At 43.3% G+C, this 18280-nt stretch overlaps 1 protein-coding gene across 3 annotated transcripts in view; it reads left to right on the forward strand.

Moving 5' to 3' along the window:
• The window catches only part of RARB (retinoic acid receptor beta), a 941440-nt gene that overhangs the window by 491441 nt on the left and 431719 nt on the right, over nucleotides 1-18280 (forward strand). The gene's annotated exons all lie outside the window — the stretch shown is intronic.

The following is an 18280-nucleotide window of genomic DNA, read 5'->3' on the forward strand; positions in this document are numbered from 1 at the left end:
GTTTTGGGGTACATACTTCCAGAAACCACCCAGCACCCCTTGGACTGTGCCCCAAAGGTAAACCCATGACACCCCAAGAAAGTACTTTAGTTTTGGGGGCAAAAAAAACAAAGTTGGGGACAAACTTCTAAACTAGCTAAACAGACTCAGGGGGGTCCCCAAGGATGCCACAGGTGTGTTTTTTATTGCAGGTGGTTGCGGCAGGTGGATTTTTCACAATTTTTAAAAATTCACATTAGCCACTTTAAAATGTGCTTATACTCATTTTCATGTACCCAAAATTTGCTGGGACTACTCATTTTTCCCACAAAAAACTTGCTAAATGCTATTCTTCATCACTTTTTCAAAGACGCTAAACAGCACCTATTGAGACCATTTAAAGACCCAAAATACCTTCAGCAGGGTTATTCTGGGGTACCCATAGTGAACCCCCATGTCACAGCATCTTTAGGGGGGTGTCAGGCTGATTTCCCCAAAAATGACAACACTTTTCGCTCACTTCGGTTTCGCCGGTTTGGAATTGAATACGGGGATACGCGGGAACGAGCGTGATACTTTTTCACATCCAAAACCTCCGATGTCGGCAAAAAGTCTGGCAACGGACTTTTCGCATCTAATTGAATATGGCCCTAAGTCGCAATGTGACTAGGACGCAGCAGGAGACTATGCTGAATAATTTGATAGGCGACACTTGTATATCTGTGTGCAGTTTTTCAGTCTGCATGCAAAGTGCTACAATGCAGCAGCTGCAGCTTTTTCCCGTGCCAAGTTCCGTTTACAGTCTCAGTCGCACACAGATATACAAATGTCACATATCAAATTATTCAGTACAGTCTAGTTGAGCTAGGACAAATCTGTATACTGTTAAAACCATTGTTACATTGTGAGTGTCATCCTCAAGGTACTACAGTTCAGTGGCGTATATACCCACTGGCCAGGATGGCACTCGCCAAGGGCGCCGGCCGATGGAGGCACCGCCCGGCTGTGTCACTCATGGCTATGGGGTAGGATCACATTGTGTTACAGTACATGCCAGGTGCAGTCTCCGGCTCTTTCTCTAACTGTGATGCAACAGGTGCCGACTGAGGATCGAGACTATGGCTGCGGACGAGCTTGGCAAGCTCAGCTTGCATCCATGCTGAAACAGTGGCTGACGATGGGGGACCCGGAGGAGGCTGAGAGAGAGCAGCCGAGCAACCCAGGTCACCCTCTTTACTGCACTTCTGTGCCAGCACCACGTCACCTTCTGGACCCCTCTGCCAGCACCCTCCCGCACAGGGCACCCTCTGAAAAGACACAATTGAGCCTGGAGAGGCAGAGGGGTAACAATGGGGGCCTTGGAAAACACAGAGAAGCCTGGAGAAGCACAGGGGGTGACAGAGGGGGGCCAGGAGATACACACGGGGTGACACAGGGGAGCCTGGAGTGACACGGGAGGGAGGCACCAGTACCTTACTTTGGCAGGGACACTCAGACCCCTAGATACACCCCTGCTAATTTTACACGTGGTTTTAGAAGTAGAAAACTATCCAGATTCCACTTTCCACCCAAATAGATAAATATTTTATTATGCATTGCATTAGTGATTTTTTTATATTAATTCATATACAAATATTTGCTTATTTAGATTGTATCATTTTAGCACATGAAAATGCAAATTTGCTTATTATTGATGGTTATGTTTTTTAATAAACATTTTATTGTAAACTATATCATATATTTTTAATCTACTTATAGCAGTGTTTTATCTCAGTCCTAAATCAGTATGATGATCATCTGTTCACTCTGCAGTGAGTTCCCTTCCAGTCTCTGTATTGCTCCCTGGGGTCTTCATTTGGCTTACAAGTGAAGGCTATAATTTTAATTGAAGGAAATAGGTAGATATACTCTATTGACATACTTATTTGATGTGACAGTATGTAAATAGATATCTTCACAGAAGATGATTCACTGTACTGTATATCAAAGATGATTTGTCATACCAACCAATAGAGTTTAGTGTTTACGTGTAAAAGGTTGATTCTACATGTAATGCTAACTTGTATCATTCAAAAATATATTGTCGGTGATTTTCACTCAGCCTAAATTACAGCTAGAATTGAAAAATCTCTTGTACAGAAGAACAATTTATAACAGAAGTTTCAACATTTGGAAATGGAAGGTAAACTATTAAGTCAAAGTACATCACTGAATAAGTGGCCATGGCATTTAGAGGTCAGAGGAAGACTAGCATTCTCAAAAGTAATAGTAAAAATATTGAAACTATAATTTCCATTTTTTTTCATCCTCTTTAAAGGCCCTCAAACGCATAGGTATACTGCATTTACAAACTTGTTCCCCTCTCACAAGATTGTAGACAAATTACCCGGACATCAAAGCATGCTGTGTTTTCTGTGCATTTTGTTATTTTATTGCAATTTCCTGACCAGTTATCAAAACACATTGCAACATTGCATTATATACCATTACTAATTAGCCTAGTTAGTGTAGAGTATTAGGGCATTTTTTGACTTGCTTATAATGTGTCAATAAACATCAACAATTTTGCTTATCATGTCTCACAGAACATTATATTTCTAATTATAACAAATATAAAGGAAGATATTTTCAAACGTTTGGGACAGATGTGGCATTTAGGGGCTTGAGGTACATCGTGAGTCATCTGATCACCACACACAGCCAGATAGTGATCAATTTACCAGTCACATACTCAAAATAATCCAATTAAATCATTCATGCCCAATGTTTTGGTGCTGAACAAATATTTCTTTCTACAGCAGGGTCAATAGGGTATCCACAGGATACCTTGGGGTATAAGCGATGGCTCTGCCTTCGGGCACCACACAGTTAAACTTTTGGTCCCAGGATGCACCGGGACCTCCTCTCCTATACCCCGTCCTCAGGCCAAGGCACCTTCAGTTTCGTACGTGCTCGGCCGGAGTCGGGTCAATGCACAGAGGGGCTGCTGAATCAGCCCCTGAAGAACTTCAAAAGTAGTCAGCACGGACAGTCCAGAGGACGTCCGTGCTGCTGCTCCAACACCCCCCCGGCACCGACCACCAGTACAGATCCGGGGAACTCGGCAGGCTCCCGGGGGTTCCAGTTAGCGGGAGCCCCTGGGGGACTTAGACTGTGGCCGGACTTCATGGGGGACATTCAGGTAAGCAGTGGGCATCTGCGGTAGGCGCCCGCTGATACACAGTCCGTTTTTGTTCCCAGGGCTGGGGGCTCCCTGGGGACGGCTGAAAGTGGAGCCAGGCAAGAGCCTGCGATACCACTGAACCACCAGGATATGGGGTTGGCACGCCGCGGAGTTGCGTGCCAGCATCCAGGGGGTTAAATGCATGCCAGGGGAGCGCGCTTTCCTGTACAGCACAGGCGACGTCTCCACCGCTGCACACAGCACCACTTTTTCCTGTGATTAAGCAGGCTGTTCCAGCGTTCCTCACCCAGGCCCGCCTCCTCTGAGCTCCGGCGGCCATCTTTTTTTGTGCATACAGACGCTGGTCTCAACGTGGTGCGGTGCCTGGGTTTCCCCCTACATACCTCTCCTCACAGAAGGTCAGTGTATGTAGCACTATTCCCACTAGACTTTAGGTCTTGTGGTTGATTGTAGTGCAATTGTGCAGGTAGTTATTCTGCATAGTGTGTGACTTATGCTAGCGCTGTGTGTCTGATTTCTTACTGTCAGCCATTTTACTATCCCTGTTTCTCTCTCCCTTCAGCACTCACGGTACAGGTACTTCAGGGTGGGAATTTACCTCACAGTCAGAAGTGCTTACTGTGTGGTGGGTCACATTGTTTTTCATAATGTCTGGGAGTGATTCACCGCTGACTAGTGCTCATACCTACCTGCTCCAGATTTCAGGTAGGTATTGGAGAAGGGGATATACTTGAGTAGTTATGTACAGCTTGCTATGCCTTTTTCTGTACCCTGCTGGGCTATGTTGACCTCCCTGTGCTTGCTTTGAACGCCTTAGTGGGTCGATTATCTGCCCCCCCTTCACCCCCAGCGTTCACTCAATGGGGGTTTTACGTAAGCAAGCAGTAGTCCCATCCCCCATATAGGGGTCCCGGGACAGATGGTGGCATAGTGTTTCCCTTGAAAGACACTTCTCAAGTGGAACCTGTCTGGGTAAACTCACCACTATGGTGCAGAACCTAATGAATAGGTTACAGGAACCTCCGTTTCGGCCTGCTAAGAGACCGTTATTGTCACCCCCGATCAATAATGATGATGACATGTCAGATGTGGGTGAACTTCTGGCGGGCCGTCCATATGACATGCTCATTACAGACAACGGCCTTCCTGCGGCTACGCCTTCATATGCTTACTTTAAGGTAGTTAAAGGTACAGCTGCTGTTTTTTCTCCTATCTGGCCTGTTAGTGGATCATTTAGAGGAAGCGTGGAAGTTTCCGGGAAAACGGTTTCAACCTAAAAAGCGTCGGGCTTCTGCATACCCATTTGCACTACTTCATCAAATGGGAGGCTCCTCTTCAGGTGGATTCTCATGTGACACGCTTAGTGAAGCACCCTTACCTATTCCATCCATGTCATCTCTCTCTCATGCTACGGACCGTAAGGTGGGGGTGTGTCTTAAGTCTATTTACTCCCTCGCTGAAGGTGCCTCCAGACCGGCTATAGCCATCTGTTGGGTGACTCGGGCTATGGAGTGAGCAGATGCTTTAGAGAATTTTTTCCCCAGATGTTCCCAGTGAGTAAATTGTATTAGTTGGCAATCTCAGAGTTTCCGCTGCATACAGTAATGAAGCAGCTTTGGACATGAGCCTACTCTTCTATAGAGCAGCAGTGTCCGCACGCCGCTCCTCGGAGAGCTGATGCTAGATCTAAGAAGGGCTTAGAATGTTTGACTTATAAGGGTCAGGTTCTCTTTGGCCCTAATTTAGACAACTTGTGGATACGCTGGTGGCAGCAAGATCTTCATGTCTATCTTCAGCTCTGGCTCCATCTGGGTCAGGGACCACTTCCTTTTGGCCCTATCGTCCCCAAGGTAAGCCTAAGATGCAGTCCTTTCCGAGACCCTCAGGGGCCAGAAAGACTGGTAAGCCCAAGAGACAGGCTTGGAGCACTAGACGTCAGGCCGATAAGCAGGACGACAGACCCTCAGCCTGACGGGACAGGCTTCCCCTTGGGGGACCCCAAGGTGGGAGGTCGACTTCTGCAATATAGGCCCAGACCACCAGACACTTGGGTTCTCATGGGTATGCTGTCTCCTTCCGCAGAAGGCCTCCTCATCAGTTTTTCACCACAAGTCTGCGTTCAGACAAGACCTTTGAGATCCAATAGGTTGTACACTCTATGCTACAATCAGGGGTCATAGTGCTGATCCCGTTACCCCTAGGGGCGACGGGTTATTATTCCAGCCTCTTTCTGCTACAAAACCAAACGGTTCCTATCGACCTATTCTCAGGTCCTTAAACAGGTTTCTATGGGTACCCAGGTTCAGGGAAAACTTGCGTTCCATTATATTAGCTATGAAACCTGGGGACTTTATGGTGTCTCTGGATATTCAGGATGCCTACCTGCATATCCCCATTGCCACAGCTCATCACCGTTTTCTCTGATTTGCTGTACTAGACCACCATTACCAGTGTCCATCTATGCCGTTTGGCTGTGGTCCTTAGGGCTCTCCAAGGACTTCCATTTGAACCCCTGGGCTCAGTGGACTTCAAATGGCTTACAGCAAAGACTGCATTTCTTCTAGCTAGTCCTTCAGCTAGAAGGATGTCAGAGTTGGGGGCTCTTTCTTGTTGCCCTACCTTTCTGATTTTTCACAGGAACAGGGCGGTTCTTAGGATTCGCCCTGGTTTTTTTCCTAAGGTGGTTTCTAGTTTCCGCATTAATGAGGAAATTTTTAGTACCAGCCTTTAACTCACCAGACCTTTCAGCAGGTGAGGCCTCATTGGATGTGGTACGTGCTCTCCGTATTTAGTGGACCGTCCCAGTTCCCTTCGAAAGTCGGACTCCTTATTTGTCCTCTACGGTTTCCATAAGAAGGGATGGCTTGTCAACAAACAGATGTTGGCAAGGTTGATTCGCAGGGCGATCTCTGAGGCTTACACTCCTGAGGGCATTCCAGTGCTGCCCTCTGTTACTGCTCATTCTACTCGGTCTGTGGGTCCCTTGTGGGCAGTTTGCCATGGTGCCTTGGCTGTTCAGTTTGGTTAGGCGGCCACGTGGTTTTCTGTCCATACCTTTGTAAGGTATTATGCATTTGATACCTTTGCCTCTCAGGATGCTTCCTTCGCGCGGCGGATTCTCCTTTCTGCACAGGAGCATCCCCACCCTTGAATGTACTGCTGTGGGACATCCCCAAGGTATCCTGTGGATACCCTATGGACCCTGCTGTAGAAAATAAGAGATATGGTAAGAACTTACCTTTGTAATCTCTATTTCTACGAAGTCCATCGGGTTCCACCCTGTCGCACCTGTGTTTCAGATGGGTTTCGTTCTGGTCACCGGTTTTTATGTCTCCTTCTCGGTGAGAATGTGGATCTTGTGTGGTCCAGACTTCCTTCTCTCTGTTTTTCTCCTCCTCCGGCCTATGGCTTGGTGCGTAACTTAAGGTGCCTTGGCCTGGGGGCGGGATATAGGAGAGGAGATCCCGGTGCATCCTGGGAGCAAAAGTTTAACTGTGTGGTGCCCGACGGCAGAGCCATCGCCTATAACCCAAGGTATCATGTGGAACCCTATGGACTTCGTAGAAATAGACATAACAAAGGTAAGTTCTTTCCATATCTCTTATTATTGGTCAGTTTTCCTGTTTCACTTCCAATATAGGTGAGTGTATGGCCAGGTAATGGAGCCAGAATTCTGCTATTTTTGAGGTATGTGCCAGTGAGCAGATGACAAAGCTGATCCCTATAATTATCTACCAATGTTAAGAGGAACAAAGATTATTAGTAATAGAGGAGCCAATTAATGGAAGCGTTATGTGACGGAAACCTTAAAATTGTAGCTCCTCTAACACTTGGCTGAGAATCACTAAAATCAGACTACAGGGTCCTATAAGCTGCAATTGCTTATATTTCATACCATCCTTGAGAAAGCATTTATTTTATCTCCAATACAAATGACAACAGGATGTATGATAAACCGCCACAAAGAGTCGTAACCTCGGTGAGGCTGGATAAACTAAAGATTCTCGCAATGCAGCAAGTCAGGGTAAATGGTGTGCCTTCTGCTGAGCTTTAGTCAATGAATGGGATTTCTTGTGTACGTTGCCAACACATGCCACATATTAATGTTTTACGTCCCTTAAATGTTTTATTCTAAGCACTAAGAGCTTTGAACAGTGCTCATAAATTTATTGCATTATGCTGTAGTTCTTTAAATACCCTCCAACTACACACTCAGGACAGCTATGACCTCAACACTTACTTATCTCTGGTTCCTAAATCATGACAATTTTAACTTTTATGTTAAACAAGATTTGTTATGAAAGCGTCTGGCAGTAACATCATTCCATTAGCTTAATGGTGAGTGTTTAGGGACTTTAAAAGATAGAACAAGTAAAACATCATAATAAATTGTTATGTTTGGTGCTTGTGTTTATGATCGTCTCTCATTTCTAAGTATTTTATGGAGCAATATGAAATAGTCCATTATGCTATTACAATGTAGATTGCAGAAACTGTATAATAGACAACCTTGAAGGTATAATCCCAGGTAGCTAGTACAGAAAGACATGCCAGCGCATGCATATCTCCTGGACATGGCATGGTGCTCATTTTTACATAGGCAATACATTTTTTTGCCATCTTTCTAACCCTATGGGTCCATCCTGTACTTCATCTGCAAAATAATTTTTGGGAGTTGATGTTCTGTTTATTAAGGTGAGTTTGGCTATGGTCGCAACACTTCTTTGTTATCATACTTTATCTTCTGCAAGGCCAGATATACCTTGTCCTGAAATCAGTGGACATAAATACAAATGTGTCCTATCCCTTTTCCAACATGTGGTGCGAGAAGCCTGGCGTCAATTCCGTGCTGCATACTTTTTCCTCAAATTTGCTACTTTTTCCCCAACCTTACTACTGTTACCTGCTACTTTTTCCTCAGTCATGCGTCTTAGGGCCTGATTCAGACCCGCTCAGGAGTGCACAGCACTTTCAAGCGGGTCGAAGGTCCCCCACTGCGCATGCCGGAGCCGACTCCGGCGTGTGCATGCGCGAGCCCCAGCGAGTGACGGCAGCTCGTTCGCTCCTGGGCTCACTACAAGACGGGGCGGCTGTCGATATTGATTGACAGGTCGCCCCGTTATGTAGGCGTGGAGGGGGGGGGTGGCTGTGTAAACGGAGGCGTTCCCGTCCCGCCTGCTGTTTGGGGGCGTCCCTACTGTCACCAGTGATGTTAGTAGTGAGCTTCCGGCTCTATTAGAGCCGGAAGCTCACTGGGGCTTGCGGCAGATGAGTCCCTACCACAAGGGTCTCGTTGCAAGCCCGATGGTCGAGACCATCACGACCATCGCCTGGCCGCTCGCAAAAGCTGTGGGTGGTCACAAACAGTTTAGCGAGCGGCCTGGAGGCCGGCTCCAGTAGAGAAAAAAAAATCGCCCTGATTCAGAGCGAGCGCTCTGAAAGAGCGTCCGGCTCTGAATCAGGGCCTTAGTCTGCAAATAGTTTTCTATAGTTTTTGTTTCACAAAGGAATTAGTATAAAGTCGCAGATTAAGCATAAAGATCCATGGCGTGTGTCACTTATATTGAACTTGTCATGTTCTCCCCCCCAACCTTGCTACTTTTTCCTCCTACCGTTTGCTTTATTGTGCTACTTTTTCCTTAGCATTGTGTTTGTTTCACTAGTTTTTTAAGTCACAAAGAATTGGCATAAAGTCGTAGAGTAATCACTCGTAACAGACCTGCCCTTTTGTAATTTTTCCACAATTGTGCAACGTTTTCCTCAGCCTTGCTACTTATGACTTCATTGTGCTACTTTTTCCTATATTTTGCGTCTCAGTTCGCAAATAGTTTACTAGGTTATTAGGAGTAGTGTTTTGACGCAACTACTGTATATATGTGGTGCGATAAATGGATCTATTTGGCACGGTAGGTGTATGCGGACACATCTGTATACCAAGATAGAATGACCATAGTGACGGAGACTTTTTCAGTTGTTGAGTCAGCTGATTTTATAGAAATCAGTGACCTTTGCACTTTTAATGGTTGCAGGGTGTGCAGTGCACAGGTCCCCTAGATCAAGTGGGGCCCATGCCGCACACTCTGCACCTCAGAACAAGGTCTGTGAAGGCTGAGGGAGACAACACAAACACTTATAGATAGATAGGTTTCCTCATTTGGTAACACACCACTGATAGAGAGGACAGGGTTACATATGACAGGATGAGTGTTATTATGTAATGAGGGGAATGGGGGTAAGTAGGAAACAAAAGGCATAAGAGCCAGACTATAGAAAAAGCAGGTTGCATTTTACTTTTTTAATCATACTTTTTCCAAAAACCACTTCCTTATAACCTCCAGGTACATTGCTTTTCAATGTAAAAATCAGGTCATGTTTCACACACTGAAATCTATACTAATATAATAAGAACTTTGTGTTTGTTTGTTACAAGTTGGCACAAAAACTACTGAACAGATTTCCATGAAAACATCATCATGTTGTAGTGAAAACTCCTAGAAATAACCTACACTACACTTTGTTTTATTTCGATCCGTCAAGTTAAAGCTGAGCAATAACAAAAACTGCATTTATTGACATCATTAATACAAGAAATAGGTGTGGCACCATGTGCGCGGCCGGTAAGGGGTGGTGGGAGAGGTGCTTTGGGCCACATTCAGTTGAATAGGACAAGCTACATAGCAGTCTATGTAGAGGGCACACAGTGACATTGGTGTTAGTGGTGAGTGAAGGAGCTGCAGCCACCAGTCTGTATAGCGCATCTGATCACATGGGCCAATCATGCGACAGGGCCTCTATGCAAAGCAATACAACAAGATTGATTTCATCGTGGGCGAAGCCGTGGGCAACAGCTTGTTCTGTATAAGAGTTGGGGGCAAGGCCCTGATTCTTCCTCTGTACTCCTTGTGAGGGGAAAATTCAGGACTGGGACCTATAATACGTAAACCTGCATTCATATTTATTATCCCCAGCATCACCGCTTCTCCACATCTCCCTTTTGTTTGGAATACTAATAAAGCAAGCAACCTACTCTGAACATTCCTGACATTAAAGAACAATAACTTGTACCCTCACACACATGACTTTGTGGACAATAGATCATATAGGTGTATCATATTTGCCATCAAAATAGTCCCCACCACTAATTTGCCTAAATTAATCCAAAGTCTGCTTTAATCATGCCCGTCGGTGGTAAGAGTACCCTACTTCCATAGAAGACCGCAACCCTCTTTGCTCATCAAAATTAGGGCTGCTGATGGCTATGGTTGCATGTACATTTGTGAGTGCTACAAGAAACCATTTTTTTGTATTTAGATAAGGTCTTCTTTAACTAGATCAAGTGTTAGTACATAAGCTGAGTACATTACACGTCTTGCAAATGATGTCGTCAATGATTTCCCCTGAACTGCCCGGAACTCTTGGACTAACGATATAGTGCATACACAATGTGCAATTTTGTCAACGACCAAACAATATATAATTTGTTAACGATTTCCAAATCGTTAGATCGTTAATGATATACTGTCCACTTGGCAAAACACCTGACAGCCATCTTAAATCTAAGTAGAGGGCTGTACTATCCGACACAAATGCATGCACAGATCAGTGAGATCCGTGCATGCATCTGTGTAAAAGCTTGTAAAGTGTTAAAATAAAAAGTGACATGTGGTCCCCCCCCTAAAAGCACAACCAGCCCCAGACTTTTCTGAGTCAGTCCTAGTTGTCTAAATATGGGGGACAAAAGTTTTAGGGTCCCCTGTATTTAGCACAACCAGCACTGGGCTCAGTGAGCCGGTCCTGGTTTTGGAAATACAGGAGACAAAATGAGTAGGGGGTCCCCTGTATTTGCCATAACCAGCACCAGACTCTTTCTAGCGGGGTGTAATGCCACAGCTAGGGGAACCCGTTCACCGGGTCCCCCGGCCAAAGCACTACACCTGACTGTTGTCAGCCCAGGCCCGGATCACTGGGTAGGTGGGGACCCCCTCATTAAAGGGGTTCCCCTCTCCAGGGTGCCGGGTTGATTGTGTAGAGTGTGGTGTAAAAAATAGATGAACTAATATTGTCTTTTGCTGGAGAACTACAGGTCCCAGCAAGCCTCCCCCGCATGCTGGTACTTGGAGAACCACAAGTTCCAGCATGCAGGGCAATATGGTAGTTCACCTGCAAAAGAAATATTAAAATAAACACAAGACACACAATGTGAAAGTATAACTTTATTACACTCACACCTAGAATCCCTGGACACGTCCTCTTCTCCATGTAGGCACCCACCATCATCTTAAAACAAAAAATTTTTAATTCCTGCCCCACAAATACTTCTCAAATGACAGCTCAGCTGTGGCATTTCTCTATAGAAATGCCTGGGCTGAGCATTTGCTGAGAGAGGTGAGCCTCCGCCTCTCTCAGCCAATGAAAGGTTCCCAGCATTGACTTTAATGGTGAGAACCACTAGGTTCCTAAAGGTTACCCAAAATGTCAGCCTGCCACATTTCGCAGCATGGGGTTGTCAGCCACATCGTCAGGTTGAGCTGCATGTAGGGACGAACTGACGATGCGGCTGATGACCGAATAGGAGCACAGAACAGCCAACTTGGTACCGTATTCAGTTAGCGGTGTAAACTGACGTTTTTTCGCAATTTTTTTATCTTCGAAAACAGCAACAGGCGAAAAAAAACTGGAGAAAAGTTTTCTCCATCCGAGACCAGGAGAAAAAAAATGCAAAATCCATTTTTGGCTAAAAATGTGGGGATTTCTTGCAGAACCCCTTGGAAACCACCCTAATTATAACGAAAAACAACCGCGCAAATTTTGTACAAAAAAAAATCATTGAAAATGGTTTTAACGTATTGGGTCTGATTTTTCGATGGGCGGTATGGATGCGTCAAGTCTTTTAAACATCGCACGTGGTCGCAGCAGGCGGTTTTTAAGTTTTTAAAATTGCATTTTTACGACACGAAAATATATTTCCCCCAATTTATCGTACCCCCAATTTACATGGAACAGTAATTTCCTGGAAAAAATTGCTTTCTATCTTTTTTCTTAGTTTTTTTTTTCTGCACCAAATTGGCGCGGTCATTTTTCGCCAATCTACGCAAGTTACAATTTTTTTTCCAGTAATTTATCATTAGGGGGGGTGTCCAAAGGGTTTTGAAAGAAATCCTAACATTTTTAGCAAGAAATAGGGATTTTGCAATTTTTTTTCTTTTGGGTTGTAGAGAACTTTTCTCCAGTTTTTTTTGACTGTTCCGATTTCGCCAGTTTTTTGGCGAAAATTTTACCTTGTTTTGGCGTTTTCGCCGCTAATTTGTTACGGCCCATAGTGGTACACACTAGATGATTTTGACGATATGTCGTTATGATCCGTCGGAATAGGGCATATCGTCTGAGAAATCGTCTAATGTGTACCCTGCTTGAGTGTTCTGAGAGCATCTTGTGGGTATGCAGGGGGTATGCTAGGCCTTTAGTTGAGTGTTTGCAGAGATCAGTCTGTTTCTAGACAGATCTCTTGCACCAAGGATAGGACTGGTGCAAATGTGCATTGATAGTGATGATATACAAGTGGTTGTATACATGCTGTGCCGTCACAGAGACCCCGCCAACTCTGAATACTGGCGCAGGTTTTTATTTATTTCAGAGCACACAATGCGGCCGGCTTATGTGCAACCCTGAATCAGCCTCTATACATATTTATTTTTTTTATTTTTTGAGGCCCTTCTGAGCTGGATTCCTGTTATCAAAAGTATGAGGTGCCATGTTACATATAAGCTCTTCTCTTATTCTGTATACAATTCAACTCAGTAATACATAGCCTTTTGACAGGGCCGTAGCTAGGGTAGTGCGGCCGGTGCCATCGCACAGGGCACCACAGGTCAGGGAGCGCTGTTTGGGCCTGTCATATTTCTGTTTATTATCATTCTTGCTTGTAGCTTCCTCTTATTTCATCCCCAGCATCTTCCCCATGAAGCCATTGCCCTTTTTTGGGTGCATTATGTCCCTTTGAAAAATGAGGGGGGCGCCAATGCTCTTTCTGGCACAGGGCACCAAAAAGTCTAGTTACGGCTCTGCCTTTTGATATATATTTATGTAAATTAGTGACTTAATTTGATCCTAAATTATTTACACAGGGTTCTGTAACAGCTATTGCCAAACCCCACAGCTCTTGGGTTGTATCCAAAAAGGTTCTGATACATAGTGAAAAGTCAAAAGATAAAGTGCAGATATCTCCTACTACAGTATATTTATTTCATTGACTCACTGACCATATGCCTGGAGTTCTTAATGTTAAGGCTCCATTGCTTCTGCACATAGACTTTATTTGCTGCCTGTCTGTGAATAGGAAGAAGATAGACATGCAGCAAACATGAAGAAGGTTCAAATGTGCCATCGCTTTAAGCCAAGAAAGTATGTAATCTGTGAACATGCTTAAAAACATTACATTAAAAAGTAACTATAAACCAACAAAGTAAATGTACATTTTAGTACACTTGTACAAAGACTCTGAACATTTTCCACAGAACTGTCCATTGTATTTGGTTAGCTCAGGGATGATCACAGCAGAGTACTGGCTTTTTGTTCCTGCGTTTCCAAGAATGCACAAAAAGCCTATTTTTCTGTGTTTCAGATGCTCAGATGGAACATTCTGTGCTGTTCACTGGCTTTCATAACAGAAGGAATTGTCTATGAAAGTCTGGAAAATGTTTCCAGGTAATTACATTTCAATGAGGTTTGTGTGTGTGTGTATATATATATTATATATATATATATATATATATATATATGTCAGTGACAAACTGAATCAAGAAAGACAATGTAAAATTAGCAGTGAATATGTTATTTAAGCAATAAAGGACAAGTTAGTGTTCACAGTGTTTCATTGGAGAGGAGCTGCACAGAGTAATGTAGATGAGTGCATTAATCTTTTCTGCTATTCGGAAATGAAGCGGTACATACAATAACTTGTCCTTTATTACTCTTCTAATATAGCTCTTCTCTCAGATTCTGCATTAAAATTAAAATATGGGCACTTTAGGAGTTCAAAAGAGACTACTGTATGTCTTTGCTGTTAGGGACAAGTACATTTTTCAAACCAGACCACTCTGTAAGAAATCTATCTCTCACTGACTCAGGAATATGCTCGTGCAGTGTTAATTGGATAGCCATAAAATCTTGTACAGCTGCTGTAGAGACAAAATGCCAATCTCAGCCATTTTGTTCCAATCATACACAGTAGACAAATTGCAATGCACTCAAAGTTTTCAGTATCCACGGTGAACACATACACACACACATATATATATATATATATATATATATATATATATACATATATATATATTTATATATATATCTCAAATAGGAGGGCATAATTATATTTGTCCAGTAGCACATTACTCCCTCATCTCTATAGTAGTGCACCCCCTCCCTCACTGCTATAGATATACATTTGACATTCCCCCCATACCTGTGTAGTAACACATTCCCTTGCCTCATTTGTGTAGTAACACATTCACCTCCCATACCTGTGTAGAAATACAATCCCTCTCAGCTGTAGTGACACATTACACTCACTCACACCTGTAGTAACTTATTCCTCTCTCACAATTCTGAAGTAACACATTACCCTCACTCACCCCTGTAGTAACACATTATCCTCCCTAACCCGTGTTGTAACACATTCCCTTGCCTCACCTCGTAGTACCACATTTGACATCCCCTCCCTCATCTGTGTAGTAACACATTCCCCTCTCATACCTGTTTAGTAACACATTCCCCTACCATACCTGTGTAGTAAAACATTCCCTTTCCTCACTTCTATAGTAACACATTACCCTCCCTCACCTGTGTAGTAACACATTCCACTCCATCACCTATATGATAACACATTCCCCTCCCACTACTGTTGTAACAAATTTTTTTCCTTCACCTGTCGTAACACTTTCCATTCCCATAGCTGTGTAGTAAAGGGGCACAATCTACTAGGCGATATTAATGTGCGATTGAACGATAACAACATCGTTATCGTTCAATCGCTGATTAATTGTGCACTTTAATGTCAACCAACGATGTGCGCTCCTGCTGGTTGTTTCCGACATCAATCATCCCCTGAACATGCCGGTCAATCTGCCGGCGATAACGACAGATTGACCATATTCAGCGATGAGGGAGGGTGTCTACACTGAACAATAACGATATCGTTATCGTTCAGTCCTTCACTAGTCGCCTAGTGGATGTGGTGGGTAACACGTTCTCTTCCCTCACTATTCAAATATGAGAGCCACACCAACCGCCAGTGATGTTTGGCATCACATGGGATGACAGTTGATGTTTGAATATTTTACTATTTTACAGCCATGATGAGACAGTCAGGACATTGCACAGGGGGAGGAAACATTTTAGCCCTTTTCATCCCCTTAGGAGTAGAATTTTGAAAAATACCTTCTTAGTGGGCACCTACGTCATAGAAGGAACATACTCCCCGATTTTCTTGTTTCTAAGTCCAGGGGTATGGGCTGGGTGTTGATTAGTGAGTCAGTCAATCAGGACATTTGATTTTATATATATATATATATATATATATATATATGAAAAATAGAAATGGAAACAGGCGCACAATAGTGTAAATCCTTTAAAACAAACGGTAAGACTCTCTCCAAGAGCAAGGAATTGTTGTGATTGGGATAAATCGACCACATGCAAAAAATGCCATTAGTAAAGGTCTGGTTAAATCGATCTGTGACACCTTATACATTGAATCATTGAAGATACAGAAGGGGTATCCCAATAAGAGTATCTATACTATCTACTACACGTTCTGTAAATAGAGCAATACGGTACGCAGAACTTATATATGTGGTGCGTCTTACCGTTTGTTTTAAAGGATTTACACTATTGTGTGCCTGTTTCCATTTCTATTTTTTTCATAATCTCTGAGGACCATACATCAAGGGCTTTGTCTGGGAAACTTCGAGCAGCCATCCCCAGAATTGGGATATATAGTGGTTGAAGATCGGAAGTGCCTATTTAAAACTAACTGTATTTACACCGTGAACTGGGTTTAGCGCTGAGATCAGTACCCTCATTATATATATATATATATATATATATAGATAGATAGATATTTGGGCGTCAGCTCAATCAATAAGATTATAGCAGTGGCGGTCTGCTATAAAGATTAAATTGCAAACTGTGAAATTGATACAGAGCGCCAATACGTGCTTAAAAGCAGAGACGCCGAGAGGGGCGGATACTGATTACCCAGGCCCGGCCATCCCAATGGTCCTGGGCCGCAGCACACCACCAGTAGCTGTTTTGCTGGGATTTTTTTTTTACTTCTCCTTTATTAAAACTCAGAGGGTGGTGGCTGGCAGTTTGGGGGGTGGGGATCCAGTCACCGATTTGTCTTTTTTGTCTATGATAATGTCACAGACTCACAGTTTCACTTCCATCTCAGTGCTGCTGTGGAGGTAATGTTCTCGCAAGATTATGACATCATCTCGTAAGGCTCTCTCTCTCGCTTCACCAGCCGGGAGGCAGACAGGGACTGGGGACAACAGAAATGCAGGCTGGGTGACTGTGTGTGTAACCTGGGTCTTGTTTCTGTGGTGCAGTAAGTTGGAATCAGGTGCCGGACTAGTGCCAGTGGTCTGTGACTGAAGAGGGAAGAGCCGAGCGTGCCACTGATTAGCAACTACTACTACTTTGAGGAGTCTGTGAGTGACTTTGACACTGTGGTGATGCAGGCTGCAGCTTCTATATAATATAATAAATGCATCCATCCATTAGTGTATTAGATACTGTATATATATGGTCCAAGAGCAATTTCTTTCCACTTGATTATGGTTGTATTATGTTGCACATCCTAAAATATTTATTGGGTAGTTACAAGGCACAGCACCACTGACACTGAGTTATATTATTATAATGCTAGATAGCCCCCTTATTCATGACAACTGATCTAGTCTACTCTAACTTACTAGTGGATCTTTTGCCATGTGAGAATCATATTTTTTTACTATTGGGCTTTGATTTGCCAGGTTCGTGGTTGCCGGGGTGAAGCTCGGCAACATCCGTTTTTTTGTTTGTTGACATCGCATACCTTCGGGCTGCCGTGGGCAGACCTTGAGAGATTAGAATACTTAACAGGAGGTTGTTCTGCAAGAGAGCAGAACGGAAAGAGAAAAACCTCTTTTTTGGGGCAATTTTATAAGTTAAAATATAACTTTTATTTACATTTTTTTTAAAAAGGATTATAATAAAAAAAAAATATTCGATCCATCATTTCATTCTAACTGATAGGGTGGTTAAGTATGGTTTATAGTCTCCATCACAGAGGTTTTTATAAATAATTAGCAATTAATGGATTGGCTATTAGAATTTATAGTGCATCTGGAAAGTATCCACAACTCTTCACTTTTTCCACCTTTTGTTATGTTACAGCCTTATTCTAAAATGGAATAAATTCATTTTTGTCCTCAAAATTCTACACACAATACCCCATAATGACAACATGTACATAAGTATTCACAGCCTTTGCCATGAAGCTCAAAATTATCAATCCAATATACAAACATGAGGTGTTTACATATGTAGTTGGTACTGTGTGAGGAGCACATATGCCCTCCAATAATTAAATGTAATTTAGCCAATACATAAAGAAAACAGAGAAAGTCTGTCTATATGTATGGAATCCGAGTGAAAAAAGTAATAATGATTTATATGATGCAGAATAAACACTGGAAACTGATAAGTGGTGTTAAACAGAAAATCACGGAAAGCTTTCCACAAATGTGGAGCTCAACAGCTGAAACTGACACGACGGTCAGTCAGCTGGTATACATAATATTCCCGGGTTATGTGAACAAGCCACCACTCTGGCGAAACGCGCATCCTTACTTTACCACGGAGGTCCTGTCTGTGCACGGTCCGGACTCCCACAGACGTAACCCGGGAATCGTATGTATACCAGCTGGCTGTTTATTGGATTTATAATTACACTCATTTGGAGGCGATTTTGCTCCTCATGTAGCATTAATTACATATGTAAACACCTGATGTTTGGAAACAATCTCATGGGTGTTATATATCTGTACTTACTTTAATGACATGTAAAGGTGATAT

This window comes from Taudactylus pleione, unplaced genomic scaffold (genome assembly GCF_031769625.1).
Source record: "Taudactylus pleione unplaced genomic scaffold, aTauple2 ptg000053l, whole genome shotgun sequence".
Taxonomy (NCBI): Eukaryota; Metazoa; Chordata; class Amphibia; order Anura; family Myobatrachidae; genus Taudactylus; species Taudactylus pleione.